Source organism: Cavia porcellus, unplaced genomic scaffold (assembly GCF_034190915.1).
Source record: "Cavia porcellus strain 051 isolate PalLab524CR breed Dunkin Hartley unplaced genomic scaffold, mCavPor4.1 scaffold_33, whole genome shotgun sequence".
Classification (NCBI taxonomy): Eukaryota; Metazoa; Chordata; class Mammalia; order Rodentia; family Caviidae; genus Cavia; species Cavia porcellus.
The window spans coordinates 25,577,829-25,593,710 of NW_026947516.1; the positions used below are offsets into that span (position 1 = coordinate 25,577,829).

Below are 15,882 nucleotides of genomic sequence, written 5' to 3' on the forward strand. Positions count from 1 at the left end.
GTCCATGGCTGACAACTGTCCTGTCAGGGCCGCTGACCTCTACCACTTAGGCTAAATGTCAGGATCAAGACAATGTTCACAGCCTCTTTGTGAGGAATTGGGTGTAAAGATGTAGGACAGCAGTGCTTGACATGATTTGAACAAAAACCTACATAATTTCAGCCGTAAAAATGTTTCTCTTGGCTGACACATATCTCAGCGGTAGTGTTACCAGGTTCTGTAGACTTTCTCCAGGGACTGTTTCTAGTTCTTGTCCCAAACCAAGACATGAAAAAAGGGTAGCAAGGTTTTACCTCTATTACAGGAAAAAAAGCTCTGCAGAGTTGGACCATCTGCAGGTAGAAAAGAAAGACCTGTGCAGAGTGACAGCAAGACACTAAAGAGCTCACAGTCACCAGGAGGTTAATGGCGAGGTCTTTTGGATCCCTCAGTCTCCAGGATGGTGTCAGACTAGGCCATTCTATCAAAATGCTGCTTGATCTTGTGCCAGAAGAACTGAAGACAGCACTTTCCGATTGGTCCCAGATGCAGGGTTGGGAACTGTGTTCTGTGGATCTCCGTGATTGACAGGCCTTGCCCACTTGCCCAGTCAGTTCACCACACCCTAATCTCTGGTCTCAGTAGAATGCATGTTTTTAGTTTGTGCCAGGCCTGGGGCTGGTGTCTGGCACCCCTCCCCCCAAAAGCTTCATGTAATGATGGACTTTGGTTTCTATCTAGTTTTATTTCACCTGTTAATTGCAGAGAGAAAAGATGGATCTCTAATTTTCTTTATCTCTGAGAATTTATTGTATACAAGGGACTGAGGCTTAATGAGAAGAGGCCAAGGACAGCATGACAAATAATTATAGATTGAACATTTGTAATTTCAATTTAATCATAAATTTGCCCCACCTTTTTTCTTATTGTCTGACAAAAGAACCAGTGTCACCTTGACAAATTTCTTTTAATCTGCAAATGTTAAAATTTAATTTCACTGGGTAAAACTGAAAGAAGGAAACAGCAGGAAGTTTCCTCAAATTAAAAATTATAAATAGAAATACCACATTATCTAGAAATCCATTTTCCTGTATGTAAAAGGGAGAGCTGAAAGCAAGATCTCAAAGGGGAATTTATTATTATTTTTTGAGACAGGGTCTTGCAGGGGCTGGGGATTTAGCTCAGTGGCATACGCGCCTGCCTTGAAAGTGTGTGGTCGTTGAGTTCGATCTGCGGTACCGATAAAAAAGAAAAAAGAGACAGGGTCTTGCTATTTAATTCAGACTGGGTTTGCAGTGATTCTTCTGCCTCAGCCTCCTGAGTATTGGATTAGTTTGTGCCAGGCCTGGGGATGTACCAGGTAGGTATGCACAGGTATGCACCACCATGCCCAGCTTCAAAGATGCATTTAAGGAGCCATGTTCAAAGCAGCCCTGAGCTGGGGATATAGCTCAGTGGCAAAGCACCTGCCTGGTAAGTGCAAGGCCATGAGTTCAGTCTCTGCTACCAAGAAACAAAACAAAACAGTGCAGCCCTATTCACAGCAGCCAACAGGGGGAAGCAACCCAGCTGTCCATTGTTGCGTAAGTGGCTACACACAGTGTGTTTCTTCCACACTACAGACACCGTTATTCTGCCTTCAAACAGAAGGAAGTCCCATAGTATAACATGAATGAACCCCAAGGAAATGACAATCAGCCAGGCCCCAAAAGACACATCCTGTCTGATCACACTTCTCAGAGGTATATATACACAGTAGTCAAATTCATCAACACAGCAAATAGAAGGAAGCTTGCCAGGGTGGGAAGAAATGAGCTGTTATTCAGTGGGTACAGAGTTTCAGCTTTGATTTTCTCATGATGCTGAGAATCAAACCCTGGCCTTGCACAGGATAGGTAAGTGCTCTACCACTGAGCCCCATCTTTAGTGCGAAAGTTTCAGTTTTTCAACCTGAAAAAGTTCTAGAGACCCATTGCCCAGTAATGTATATAGGGAGCACCACTGAACTATACACTTCAAAATGGACAGATGGTAGACAGGCAGGGTCACGTTCCCCTATGATCCAAGATGGCTAAGCAGGAGGCTGAGGCAACTTAGGGAGACATTGCTTCAAATTTAAAATTTTTTTAAAAGGATGGTGATGTAGCTCAGAGTGAAGGTGACCCTGGGGGTTCAATCACCACTAGCACCACTCAAAAAAAATTATATATATATACATATATATGTGTGCATATATATAGACATATATATGTATGTGTGTGTGTGTGTGTATATATATATATATATATTCAGATGCAATTTTTGCCATAGAAAAAATTAAGCCAAGTGTGCTAGTGCACACCTGTAATCCCAGAGCTGGGGAGGCTGAAGCAGGAGGACCTCCATGAACTCGAGTCCAGTTTGTGCTACACAGTGACTTCAAGACCAGCCTGAACTGCATATCAAGACCCTGTCTCAAAAACCCAAAACCAAAACCAACAAAATCCACAACTTTGGCTTTAAATATTAGAAAGACAATTGGGATAATTTATTTTTTAATTATTTTTTTATTTTAAAGAGTGTAAAACAAGACATAACAAAACAGAACAAAGCAGATCAAAAGAAAACAATGTGACATAGATTTCAAAACATGACAACAGGAGATCATCACTCCCTATCATATTGTCTCTTGTTTTATTCTAAATAGTTGTCTATATCTTCATATACAATGAATTCATACAAAACAAAATAGTATAAAAGTGATCAGAACACAGTGATGAAGGCATTATAGGCCTTCAAAGGCAGACAATGGCTGGAATAATGTCTCTTGTTCTCTTCAAAATAGCTGTCCATACCTTCACATATGTTGAAATCAAACAATACAAAACAGACTAAAAGCCACTCTAAACAAAGAATAAAAATATTACTGATTTCACAGCATGACGATAGGAAATCAGCAATGGATACCATAATGTCTGTTTTTCTTCAAAGTGGCTGTTTACTTCGTCATACATAATACAATTGAGAATCGGGATAATTTAAAGGAAGGCTGGAAATCCACTTGGCTGATAAGAACAAGAAATCCCCCTGAGCGTCCCCTTGAAGTGTGGGAGATCTGCAAGTCCCTCTGACTGGGAAGGATCCAGTAATGCATTTCAGGTTTACAAATAGCATGGGAAAAGAAACAGAAGAGGATGCCCAAGCCAAAGGAAGTGAAAGGCTTGCCAAGTAGCAGGTGCAGGTCCCAAGTCAGGACAGGAAGAGCAACGTGATTAGCGACGTGATTGCGGACGTGAACAATGACAGCCGAGGGCCGCACAGTGCTGTGGAAGGAGATTCCGCTGCTGGCTGAGACATTCTCAGCCACTCTTAGTGTGTGAACGTCTTTCTTGTTGGGAGCTAAAAACAAAATCTGATTCAGAAGTAATAATGTGGACTGTGAGAAATGAAGCGAAAATCAGCTCTCAGCCCAAGCAGCAGGGTCGTGGGAACAATAGACAATACGTGTGACCTCCTCTGTCTGTGAAGGCCCAGGGCTGGGGCTGGCATCCCTCCCACGCTATTCTTAGTACCCTATCAAACCTTTTCCCCTTTCTCCGGCACACCACTCTCCGCTCTCCCTTTGCTTTGAAACAATAGATGTTCACACTGCATCTCAGACTTGAAAATATCACGACCTCCTCTCTCCCCCAACAAGATGTGACCGGTTTGCCCTCTGCAGGGTTACAGTTACCTCAAGGACATCAGTGAGTAGACCCAGAAGACTGATAAAGTAAAGGAGGCTTCACATTTGGGACAGTGCGCAAAAACAGACTTGCAGATTTGGTTTTGTTTCTGTTTGTTTTTTTGGGATGTAGTCTCCTTATGTACCCATGTAGCTCAGATGGCTTTGAATTCCTGATGATCCAGTAGTGCTCCCGATTTAAAGGACTTGCTGGTTAAATGAGAACTAGTGACAATAGCAAGCAAGGACACGCTCTGCTCCTTTGTACACTAACTGCCATCTTGTGCAAAATCCCTGCTTAGACAGGACACGTGAGTGCAAGGACAGGAGCCAAGGCCACCCAGCCCAAAGCAAGGGGCACTTCAGGTCCACACACCTACAAGAACTAAGCTGCTCTGGATGTAGGGGCCAACCCAGGCAGAGCATGGGAGTGTGTTGCTGTCTCGTAAGGTAACACAGCGAGGGTGCCCACCAGCCGGACAGCGAGGTATGAGTCAGAGGCTCTGTTTTCCTTCTCCTTTCATCTCCAGTGTCTACTGGCATTTAGGAGACATTTGCTGAGTGAATAAGAAAAAGATATTTGCTTTTCATTTTCATGGCACAGAGGATTAAACCCACAGCTTTCCCACTGAGCTATACCCCCCCAGTCTATTTTATACTTTTTGAGACAGGATCTCACTAAGTTGCCCAGGCTGTGCTCAAGCTTGCCATCCTCCTGCCTCAGCCTCCTAGAGTACAAATGGGATGTCTGTGAGCTGCAGATTTTGCCGTGCAAGTGGCTGCTGCATTAGGACTGTGCCAGGCATTCTAAGGGAATGTGTGCTCAAACACACTGGGGTTCCTGCTGACCTTGCCTGCACTGGCATAACTACCCTCCCAATATGTGCTTTCTGACCTTCTTGCAAATCAAAAGAATTCCAGTTCTTCATTTAGCATATTGTTTCCCACATAAAAGACATCTGTCAGACTCCGTCACAGTCAGATTAAGTTATAGTCAATGAGTATAGTGAAGTAATGAATGGAACTTTTGGAAGGCAGGTTGCATATACTCCTTTCTTCTTCCATTCTGCTCCTTGGAGATATAATAAGATGGCTGGAGCTCTAGCAACTATTTTACACCCTAAGAATGAGGCCCATATCCTATGGATCACACCATGGAAAAGTAAGAAAAGCCTGAGCCTCTCATGGAGGTGTCATACCAGCCCTGGACTGCTTATTTATTCTTTTCTTTTCTCTTTTTTCTTCAGTACCATGGATTGAACTCAGGGCCTTCACACTGAACTACATTTCCAGCCCATTTTTAAGGGTCTTACTGTGTAACCCAGGCTGGCCTTCAACTCTTGGCAATCCTGCCTCAGTCTCCTGAGTGCTGAGATTACAGGTACATGCTACCATGCTAGGCTTGGAATGCATTTTTTATTTAAAAAAAAAAAGATTACGATAAAAGAGGACATAACAACACAGGTCAGAACAATTTAAGCAACATAGTGTTTCACCACAAGACAACCTGACATAACAGTAGCTACCATAGTGTCTCTTTCCTTGAAATATTTGAGTATACCTTCATATACTATAGTATCAAACATGACAGACAGTGTAAAGCCATTCAAGAGAATGAAAGTATTACAGGATATTCAGAACCAACTATCAAAAAATGAACAATGGTTACTATATTATCTCCTTGTCCATAAAAATTTTTGTTTGTACTATCACATATAATAAAATTCAGTAAGATACAACATGATAAAATCGATGGAGACAGAAGAACAAAAGCTTCAAAACGAGATGATATTAAATCACCATTAGCTATTATAGTGTCTTATTTTCTTCAAAATAGCTGTTTATATCATCACAGACAATAAAATCAAACAACCCAGAATTAAACCATTGCAACTAATGAATGAAAACATTATAAGGCTTCAAAGCAATATAATGGGGAATCATAATTTCCACATATTTTATGTATTCTTACCATTTCTTACACTAGGAAAACTATTTGGTATTTATACATGTGAGTTTGATTTACTCCCCTATGAGTATGGCCTCAAGCTGCATCCATTTATTTATAAATATCTCAATGTGATCATTCTTTAGAGCTTATACTCCATTGTATAAAAATGCCACATCTTTTTATCCATTCCTCAGTTGATGGACATAGGCTTGGAATGCATTTGTAACAGGTGCAATGCATTGGGCCATTTTGGGGGTGCACGATGGTAGAACATGGGTGAAGTGACTTGTCCAGGCCATATAGGCTGCGAGAAGCAGACCTAGGGTAAAAATCTAGGCCCTTTAGCTCCTGGTTTAACATTCTTTCCTTCAAACCAGATGGTCAGAGCTGAGCATGGTGGCCCACACCTGTGATCTCAGCACCTCAGGAGTCTGACGCAGGAGGGTTGCAAACTCAAAGCCAGCCTGAGTAACTTAGCAAGACCCTGTATCAAAATAAAAAATGAACAGGACTGGGATGTAGCTCAGTGATAAAGCATCCTTGGGTTCTATCCCAAATATTGCAAAAGAAAAAAAAGCCCATGTGATCAGGTCCCTTTGGGCACTCTACTTCAGAATAGGGGTCTCCAACCCCAGGGCTCCCACACAGCCAATGCAGAGCGAGCCCTGAGCATTTGCATTTCTGATGAGTCACATGCAAGGCTATGGGAAGCTGCAGGGCAGGAGCCAGGCGGAATCTGCACCCCAAGCTTCTGGGCAGTACAACTTGGACGGGGAAGTCATTTTTTACACAAGTGCCTGAGGAAGAAATGAAAATGCTGAGGAGGCATTCACTGCTTCTTCAGGGCTCAGTTTGTGGCACGGATCGCGTGGCTTCTTAGGGTCACTTGGGTGGAACAGCTTATATAAGCATGAGATTTAAGCAGTGATTTATATAAGTAGTGGTAGAGCCCACACCCAGCACATTCCCCAGCACTAACCCCCCCGAACAACAACAAAATACGGTTTTTTACAATGTGATAATCAGTGTGTTGAGGTGTGTGTGACACACACCTGTAATCCCAACACTTGGGAGGCTGAAGCAGGAGTACTGCAGTGAGTTCAAGCCCATCTGACCTATATAGTGAGATCCTGTCTCAAGGTACCCAAAATTTTTGTAAAAGTTCCATGTTCTATCATGGGTCAGAATTTTACTTCTATTTTTGTGTATGTGTTCCTGAAGCAGGCACTAGAATTTCATTTTTTAAGGCTGAATAGTAGGCCGTTGTGTGTGTGTGTGTATGTTGTTGTTTTTAAACAAAAAAGAAAAGTTAGGTATAGTAGCACATGCCTATAATCCCAGGATTCTGGGAGGCTGAGGCAGGAGGATCACTGTGAGTTTGAGCCCCACCTAGGCAAGTTAGTGAGATCATCTCAAAATAAAAAATAAAAAGGGACTCAGGATGGAGCTCAGTGTCAAAGCCCTGGGTTCAATCCTCAGCACCCCTACAAAGGAAAAAGTTTGATTCTGTTGTCCATACCTAAGCACAAACCAAGTGCTACAGAAAAGGTAACACATGCAGGCCATCTTCCAGACAGTCCGCATCCAACCTGGAAGAAAGATACAAGTGGCTTTAATTGCTGGTGAGAGACGCTGTGACAGAACAATGGAGGAGATAAAGCCTCCCTCAGGCGTCAGAATGGTTTCCGCAGAGGCTGACCTGTGACCTGGCCTTTAAAAACAATGGCTCGAATGTTCCTCTGCACTGCTGACTTCTCCAGGCTCAAACTCTCCCGGGGAACAGGGTGGTCCCGCTGCTATGGCTGTATAATAAATCACCCCCAAACTTGGAGGCATAAACAGTACCCTTTCTGCCACTCAGGGACTCTGTGAGCATCAGTTCCGTCCTGGCTGCTTAGTGTCTTAGCTGGAAGCTGGGAACCCTTCAGTGGGAGGGCTGCCAAGACTCTCCAAGAACGTGTGGAACTGGAAATACCGCTGTGGCCTTTTGGGTCCCAGGAGGGGCAGCAGTACGGGAGGCCAGGGGGGCCACTGGATACACACAGCAGTTCTGGGGATAGTGACTGGGTGCATGAGTACACCCAGCTCCAGGAGCACAAAAACTGTCACTTAACTGTTTGCATCCTGAGTGTCCCACAGAGGTCAAGGGTTGAAGGTTTGGTCCCCAGTGCAACCATGTTCAGAGGCAGGAGGTAACTGGATCAGCAGGGTTCTGATGTTATGAGTAGATCACCTAGTTAGCGGTTCAGAGCAGAAGGGATTATTGGGAAGAGGCAGGGCCTAGACAGACAAACAATTATTGGGTGCATGTTCTCAAAGGGATATTTTGTTCCTGGTTTCTCCCTCTCCCTCTTCCTCCCCTCCCCTCTCCTCTCCTTCCTTTCTAGCAACCAGGAAGCAAGCAGCTTGCAACTTTTCCCCACCACTCATTCTTTGCCATTGTTTTCTTCCTTACCAGAGGCTCAAAATGATTGAAGCAAATAACCATGGACTGAAACATCTGAAACCATGAGCCAAAAACAGGCGTTTCTCCTTTGAAATAATTTTTCTTAGCAAATACCTGTAATTTCAGCACTCTGGGAGGCTGAGGCAGAGGATCACTGTGAGTTCAAGCCCAGCCTGGGCTCTGCGACAAAGCCAATGCAATGACCTTGGGCCACCTCTCAACAAGCCCTTACAATGACACATGTTCAGTGGTGAACAGGTGTCAGTGGTCATCTCTCATTTACGACTGGCATACTCCTGTCAGGAGACCCCAAGGGTTTTCAGTGGACTACATTTTGCTAGGCATGGTACATACCTGTAATTCCAGCACTCAGGAAGCTGAAGCAGGAGAATTGTTGTGACTTTCAAGGCCAGCCTGGGCCATACAGTGAATTCAAGTCTAGCCTGACCTATGTAGCAAGACTGTCTAAAAGAAAAATTAGCTTAAATAGGCTGCTGAAAGCAACCACAATACTGGAATACCTGCTAATTTGGTTTGAGCGTGTTCGAACAATTAGCTTGATTACAGAAAAGTGGCACTTGTGCCTCCAAGCTGCAAGCAGTCACACCTGTTGACTTTAATGTGCTGATGTGTGTGTCTGCCTCCACCTGCCCCTGGCCAGTTCAGACACTCTTGGAGGGCAGGGTCCATCTTATCGGGTCTCCCCAAAGAATTTGGTAACAGGGGTAGAACAAGCCAGCCGACTCCTCGGAAGTGCCTGGGAACCAGCTCTTCATTTACCCTCAACTCTGCCCCTGGCTTTGCAGCCTTAGGTATGGGGGCTTCACAGTACCAGGATTTAGTATCTTCGTGGCAGAATTGTGAATAGGAGCACATTAGTTTGCCCTGCATCTACCCAATAATGGATCCTTTCCTTCTCACTCAAAAATGTTGACCTGGGGTGTTATCATTTTTGTCTGGACGTCCCCCAAAGCCTCATGCACTCATAGGTTGGGGTCTTGGAGAGTGACTGGATCATGGAGGCATAATTCTCAGCAATGGATGAGTTTACAGATAAATGTGTTGTTGGGGAGCCAGGCATGGTGGCACACACCTGTAATCCCAGCACTTGGGAGGCTGAGGCAGGAGGATTCCCATGAGTCTGAGGCCAGTCTTGGCTACATAGTGAATTAAAAGCTAGCCTGAACTATATAGTGAGACCTTAAGTCAAAAAAAGTCCCCCTAAAATTAAAAAAAAATGTGATATTGGAAGGTAAAGCCTGATTGAAGGAGGTTGGTCACTGGGAGTGTGGTCTGGAAGAGTCTCTCTCTCCCCGTCCCTTGATCCCTCTCTGCTTCCTGCCTGCCATGCCATGGACTGTTTCTCCTCTGTGATGCCCCTCTTCCATGCCCACCTGCCTTGGTGTCAGCTGTGGACTGAAACTTCTATAGACTATGAGCCAAAATAAACCTCTCCTTCCTTAAATTGTGGGTGTCGGGTATTAGGTCCCAGCAATGAGAAAGCAACTGAGACATGGGGGATAGTGACACATGCCTATAATCTCAGGTACTAGGAAGGCTGAGGCAGGAGGATCTCAAGTTCAAAGCTAGTCTGAGCAACTTAGCAAGATCCTGTCTCAAAATTTAAAAAAAAGGCTGGGGATGTAGTTCAGTAGCATAGTGCTGTTGGGAGATTATATATAATCTCCAAAATATATATAATTATATATATATATACATATACATATATAAAATATCATATATAGACTCCCCGACTTCACCCTTCCCCATTTAGCTCTTTTATTTTCCATGAGTCTTTCCTCTTCCCCATTCCTCAGACTTTAAGACTGCAGTGCTTCAGAGATTTCCCTTAACTCTGCAGGAGGAGAAGGAGGAAAAAGAAAGGCAAGCACCAGCAGCCTCATCTCTGAGAGGAAAACAAGTGCTGGCATGCCCTAGAGGCTCAATCAGTACAGAAAGCTAAATCCTTTCATTCATTAATAAAACACATATTTACTAAATCTTGCTAGAGTCCAAGCATTTATGGAAGAAGCTGGAGATAGAAGAGGAGGAAAAAAGCCCCTCATCTTTGCAGACTTTAGGAAGTGTTACTCGTCAGTTACAGTTTGCAGGAAGCTGGGTATAGATGAAAGAACGAAGATACAGAACGAAAACACAGCAAGGAAGTAAGCTCCCTTCCGTAGGTGGTCAGAGCCCCAACCAGGCCCCAGATGACAGCAGCCAGCCTCACAGAGGCCCAGTGTTACCCAGCATTGGTGACACCTGCAGCATCTGTAGTAGGGGCGCAGACTGCTGTAGTGCTGCCCATGCGCAGGAGCGTGTTGGCAGCCTCTCTGGCTTCTGTCCTTCCCAAGTTGAGACACTTAAGGCACCTAGAGGGTGCAGGAGCCAAGGCCAGGGCACCCAGGTTCACCAGCTTCACCAGTCCTCCCTCTGAGTGACTCGCCTCCCGTGCCAAAACAGCAACTGACGGTCTGAGAGGACAGGGGCAAAGAGGGAGTGGGAGTGGCCAGGGGGCTGAGTACTTTCTGTTCACCAATCAGAACTGAGTCAGTCCCAGAATGCACTGGGTGTGCAGTCAGGTAGGCCCCACGGAGCGCAGCACAGGCCCCTGCTTGAAGATAATCCCTTGCTGTCCCTCAAACTGAGAAGGATCAAGCAGCTACTTTTCTATTATCTAAGACTAGTTTTGCTGGTGTGGTGTCATATACCTGTAGTCCTGGTGCCTGGGAGGCGGAGGCAAGAGGATTGCAAGTTCAAGACACTGTCTCAAAAAAAAAAAAAAAAAAAAAAAAAACTGGGCGGGAAGATCGCTGAGAGTTTGAGGCCAGCCTGGGCTACACAGTGGGTTCAAGGCCAGCAAGAAATACATAGCAAAGGGGTGGGGGTGTGGCTCAGTGGGAGAGTTCTTGCCTTGCATGCACAAGGCCCTGGGTTTGATCTCCAGCACAAAAACAAAACAAAAAAATAGCAAGACCCTGTCTCCAAATAAGAAAGACTGAATTTTTAGTTGCTTTTAGGAGCTGTTTTAATGAACTAGAAAAAAATAATCCAACTGTACTTCAAATTTTTGTCCTGTCAGATGTATCATGTTTATCATTAACTCCCTAGAAATAAGTTAACAATATTAAATAAGCTACAAAGAGATGAACAACTGAGCCAGTATCACCTGAACTCTCAAAGGATATTTTGGTTATACAGCTGTATGTTGGTTCATGAATTTGATTTGTTCCATGATTCTACAGATGGCCATGTTCATGTTCGTGAGTCGATGCAGAATTTGCAAACAAAAACAAGATTTTCCCAAATGCTTCTACTTGTGAACCAAATTGTTCACAAACAAAAGTGTTCATAAATCAAAGTACCACTGTCCTTGTACTTTGAGGAAGCCCTTCATTCTCATTTTATTTTATTTTATTGTTTAGTTTTTTGAGACAGGATCTCACTATTTGATTCAGGCTGACCTTGAACTCAATAGGTAGTCCAGGTTGGTCTCAAACTCACAGCAATCCTCCTGCCTCAGCCTCCCAAGTGCTGGGATTACAGACATGTGCCACCATGCTTCACTAATTGTTTTCAATATATTCAGACATGTATAACCATCACCCCCCAGAAGAAACCCCAGTAGAAATCACTCCTCACTCTCTTGTGATTAGTTCCTATGTCAACTTGACTATGGCCCAAGGGGTCCAAACACTACTCAAGGTGCCGCTTCGAGGGCTGTCCTGTAGATGGGATTGAAGTGCACCTCAGTTGACTGCATCCGCATGGCTGACTGAATCAGGGAAAGGGCGGACAGGCAGAACTGAGGCTTCGAAGCAGAAGAATGCTTGCCTGGGCCTGACTTGGACTCCTGCCTTCGTGCTTGCCTGCTCCTGGTGCCTCCCTGCCCTGTGGACTGCAAGCGCCCGCAGCTGCCTAACCAAGTGCCCGTGGTCCCCTGTGCGGTGTGTGTCTCCTGCTTGCCCTGCTACTCTGTGCAACCTCCAACTGCCCGCGTTCTGTCCTCTCCCGCTCTTTGAAATCCTAAGCAACTACTGGCTTACTTTCTATATCTATGACTTTGTTTATTGTTGACAGTCCAAATAAGTGGGGTCATACCATATATGCGCTTGCTGGATGCGGTGATGCATGCCTATAATCCCAGCTACTTGGGATGCTGAGGCAGGAGGATCAGAAGTTCAAGGCCATTTCCGGCCAATTTACCAAGCCTCTGTCTCAAATTTTTAAAAAAGGGCTTGGGATGCAACTTAGTGTGAAGGCCCTGGGTTCAATCTCCATACCACAACTCCCCTAAATAAAGCCCTCCCAACATATACTCTTTTGTGACAGAGTTTTCACTTGGCATGATTTCAGTGTCACTAATGTAGCCTCGATCAGTCCTTCAATTCTTCTGCCGGAGGATCACACATCGTTGCATGGAAATATATTCGGTGCACCCCAGCATGGGCTTTCTGCTACCTGCTATGGTAAACAGTGCTGCACTGGACATTCATATGTAGATGAGCGCGAGGCGTGTTTTCGTCCCTCCCGATATAGACCCAGGGTTGGAACTGCTGAGTCGCCTCATACTGGCCTAACATTTGGGGAAGTGCCAGGCTGTTTTCACCACATCCTTGCCAACAGTTGTTCTTCATTTTAGCGGTTCTCAAGTGTGAAGTGGGACGCACTGTGAGTTTGTGTGTGTTTCCCTGATAGCTTCTTGTGTGCTCACTGCTCACATGTATATCTTTTGAAAAAAGTCTTTTCAGATCATTTGCCCAGTTTTAACTTTTCTAAATGTTGAGCCGTAAAGTTCTTTATATTCTAGATATAAGACTTATCAGATACATGACCTGCAGGGTCCTCCCTTCCCTGTATTCCGTGAGTTATCTTTTATTGCTTTTTTTGTTTGAAATAGAGTCTTACTATGTAGTTCATCCTGGCCTTGAACTCACTATGTAGATGTAGCCCCGGCTGGTGTCAAATTAATGGTGATCCTCCTGCCTCAGCCTCCCAAGTGCTGAGATTACAGGTATGTGCCAGCACACCCAACTGTTTTTTTATTTTGAGACAGCATCTCACTAAATTGCCCTAGCCTAGGCTGGTCTTGAACTTGTAACACTCCTGCTTCGGCTTCCTGAGTAGCACCAATTACAAGTGTGTGCTCCTGTATCCAGTTTTGACTGTTGATATTGATGCCACAAGTTTTGAAATTTTGCAGTAGTTCAATCCATCTACTTTGGCAGTCGTGTTTTTGGTGTTGTATCTAAGAAACCACTGCCTAACCCAGGTCCCATACCATTCCATTACCAAGATTTACCCCGTGGTCTGTTTTGAAAGGCTTAGAGTTTTAGTTCTGCTATTTAGGTATATGGTCCCAAGACCTCTAAAAGTCTTACCTTTGGAGGAGTGTTTTCCCAGGGAAATGTTTATGACGCCATCCAAAAGGAAACAATTAAACTATTGTTAGGAGGAAATGTGTACTGCTGCTCCTTAGCATTCTGCTCCTGCGGGGAACAATATTTGCAATGCACCAATGCTCTGTTTAGGACAAATGAGCGCTTTCACAAGGCCAGCTTCTGAATGGGGCGCAGTGATGACCTATTTGCTGGAGAGCCAGTCCAAGCTGCTGGCTTCATGCATGAGGGAGGAAGAAAGGCTCCACTGTGAGGGGCAGAAACCCCCAACACCCAATTGCTAATTTCGTCTGAACAAGGTAGCTCAGAGCCTTATGTGGCTTGCAAAAATCTACTTTCTCTTTGCTCAAGGAGGATGAATCAAAACTGATTCTTAGTGTCTTGTGACCTGGAAATATTTAATATAAATATAATGGTCCTTTTATGTATGTTTTCCCTGTTAAAGCTGGGAGGAAGATGACATAACATAAAGCAAAGGCTGTCTTTGCAGGTGGCGGGTGGGGTGGGGTGGGGTGGGGGTGGGGGTGGGAGTGTGTGTGTGCCAAGATTGACAAACCGAGTCCAGGGACTCTGCACTGAACTGTAGTTGCAGCAGCTTCAGGTTGTCACAGTGGGGTGCAGATTAGGACCAGCAGGGGAGAAAGAAGTGGGCTATCTCCTTTCAGCCTGGATGCTGACGCTGTCCCTTCTGCAGCAGCCTCTGGGTGGGCTTCTCCAGGAAGGTGAGCTAAGCCTCCACGCCTGAGTCCTGGGTCGGGAGTGGCATTTAGGAGCCTCTGCCTGGGGCTGCCTGCCCAAGTCCAGATGCCTGGCAGGATCCATGTCATCCCTGTGAGCCACACAGCTGGGCATGGGCCCGGGCGCTTGGGGCATAGTTTCCAAGAGCCTGCCCTGGCCACACCACACACACAAGCTCAGATGTTTTTAGTTTTGGGGTTTTTTTTTTTTGTCTTTTTCCTTTTTTTATCGGTACCGAGGATCGAACTCACGACTGCCTGCTTGCAAGGCAGGTGCTTATGCCGCTGAGCTAAATCCCCAGCCCCTTTTTAAAGATTTTTTTGTTTTGCTCAGATGTTTTTAAGAAAGCACTCAAATTTAGCTGGGGTCCTGGGAGGCTGAGACAGGAGGAAGGCTACAAGTTTGAGACCAGCCTAGGCTAGGTAGTGAGTTCAAGGCCAACCTGAACTACATGAGACACTATCTCAAAAAAGAAAAATGTTTATTTCGGGTGATATTCTGAAGTAGTAATCATTTCACAGAGTTGAAGGTTTTTTTCCCCCAGAATTTAGAAAATATAAAGCTGGACACAGTGGCCAATAGACCCAGCTACTCAGGAGACAGAGGCAAGAGGCTCTCTTGAGCCTAGGAGTTCAATGCCAGCCTGGGCAACATAGTGAGACCTATCTCAAAAAACAAAGCCAAATTAAGTGTATTACTCCAATAGATAATGTACAGTGGTATGATTAAGCTATTAATATATAAGAGATGCTTAAGGGACAATGGCATACGTTATTATTCAAATTGATATTAATCCTAATTGAACAACCCTATTGATTAAAGTAGGGTAGACTGGATCTCAACTGATCTCTCTCTCTCCTCATATATATGTATATACATATACATACATATACATGTATATATGGTTTTTTTTTTTCAAAAGGTCTTGCTAGATAGTTCAGCCTGGTCTTGAACTTGAGGCAATCCTCTTGCCTCAGCCTCCCAAATGCCAGAATTACAGGTGTGTGCCACTATGCCCAGCACTACACCTAGCCAAACATTCAAATTCCTGCTAATACATGAAAGTAATAAGACATTATTTTCCATATACTGTACCACTAGTGAATATTAATGAGTGAGCCCAAGGGATACGTCCAGAGTGATCAAAAGCCCTGGGGAAACTCTTGCTGAATTTGCTGGGGACAGAAGGTACTCCAAGGGAAAAGCAATGCTCACATAAAAAGGATGAGTCCTAACTCAGTAAAATCATCTGGTCTGAAGCTAGCACCTCCTGTTTTATAAAATGTATTTCTTTGAATACTTTTATATACCTAGAAATAATAGTATATACTAAAAATGTAGAACTGTTGCTTGAATATACTACATTTGTGTTTTAGACAGATGTCCTTGAATGCTGTTATGGTTAATATCTAGATGCCCCCAAAGCCTCATGCACTCATAGGTGGGGCTTCTGGTAGGTGACTGGCTCATGGGGGCCTGATACTCTTTAGTAGATTTATAGCTGAGTGTGATGGTGGGAGCTGAAGCATGCTTGGAGGAGGTGGCTCACTGGTGGCCTGAAAGGGTGCATCTCTCTCCTCCTATTTGTCCCTCTCTGTTTCCTGCCACCATGAGCTATTTCTCCTTGCCATACTGCCGTGCCTTGGAGCCAGGCAACTATGGACAG

The 15,882-nt window shown here is 44.6% G+C and overlaps 1 long non-coding RNA gene across 2 annotated transcripts; it reads right to left on the reverse strand.

The window, feature by feature from the left end:
- Nucleotides 1-2,505: 2,505 nt before the first annotated feature.
- LOC106026913 (uncharacterized) lies at nucleotides 2,506-10,540 on the reverse strand. 2 transcript variants are annotated; one of them, XR_010045367.1, is made up of 4 exons: nucleotides 8,434-10,540; nucleotides 7,748-7,866; nucleotides 7,153-7,222; nucleotides 2,506-4,239 (listed from the first exon to the last, which is right to left on the reverse strand). It is a non-coding gene; the product is annotated as an uncharacterized LOC106026913 (long non-coding RNA). The 2 variants fall into 2 exon arrangements; XR_010045366.1 differs by lacking the exon at nucleotides 2,506-4,239 and adding an exon at nucleotides 5,080-6,117.
- Nucleotides 10,541-15,882: the final 5,342 nt, after the last annotated feature.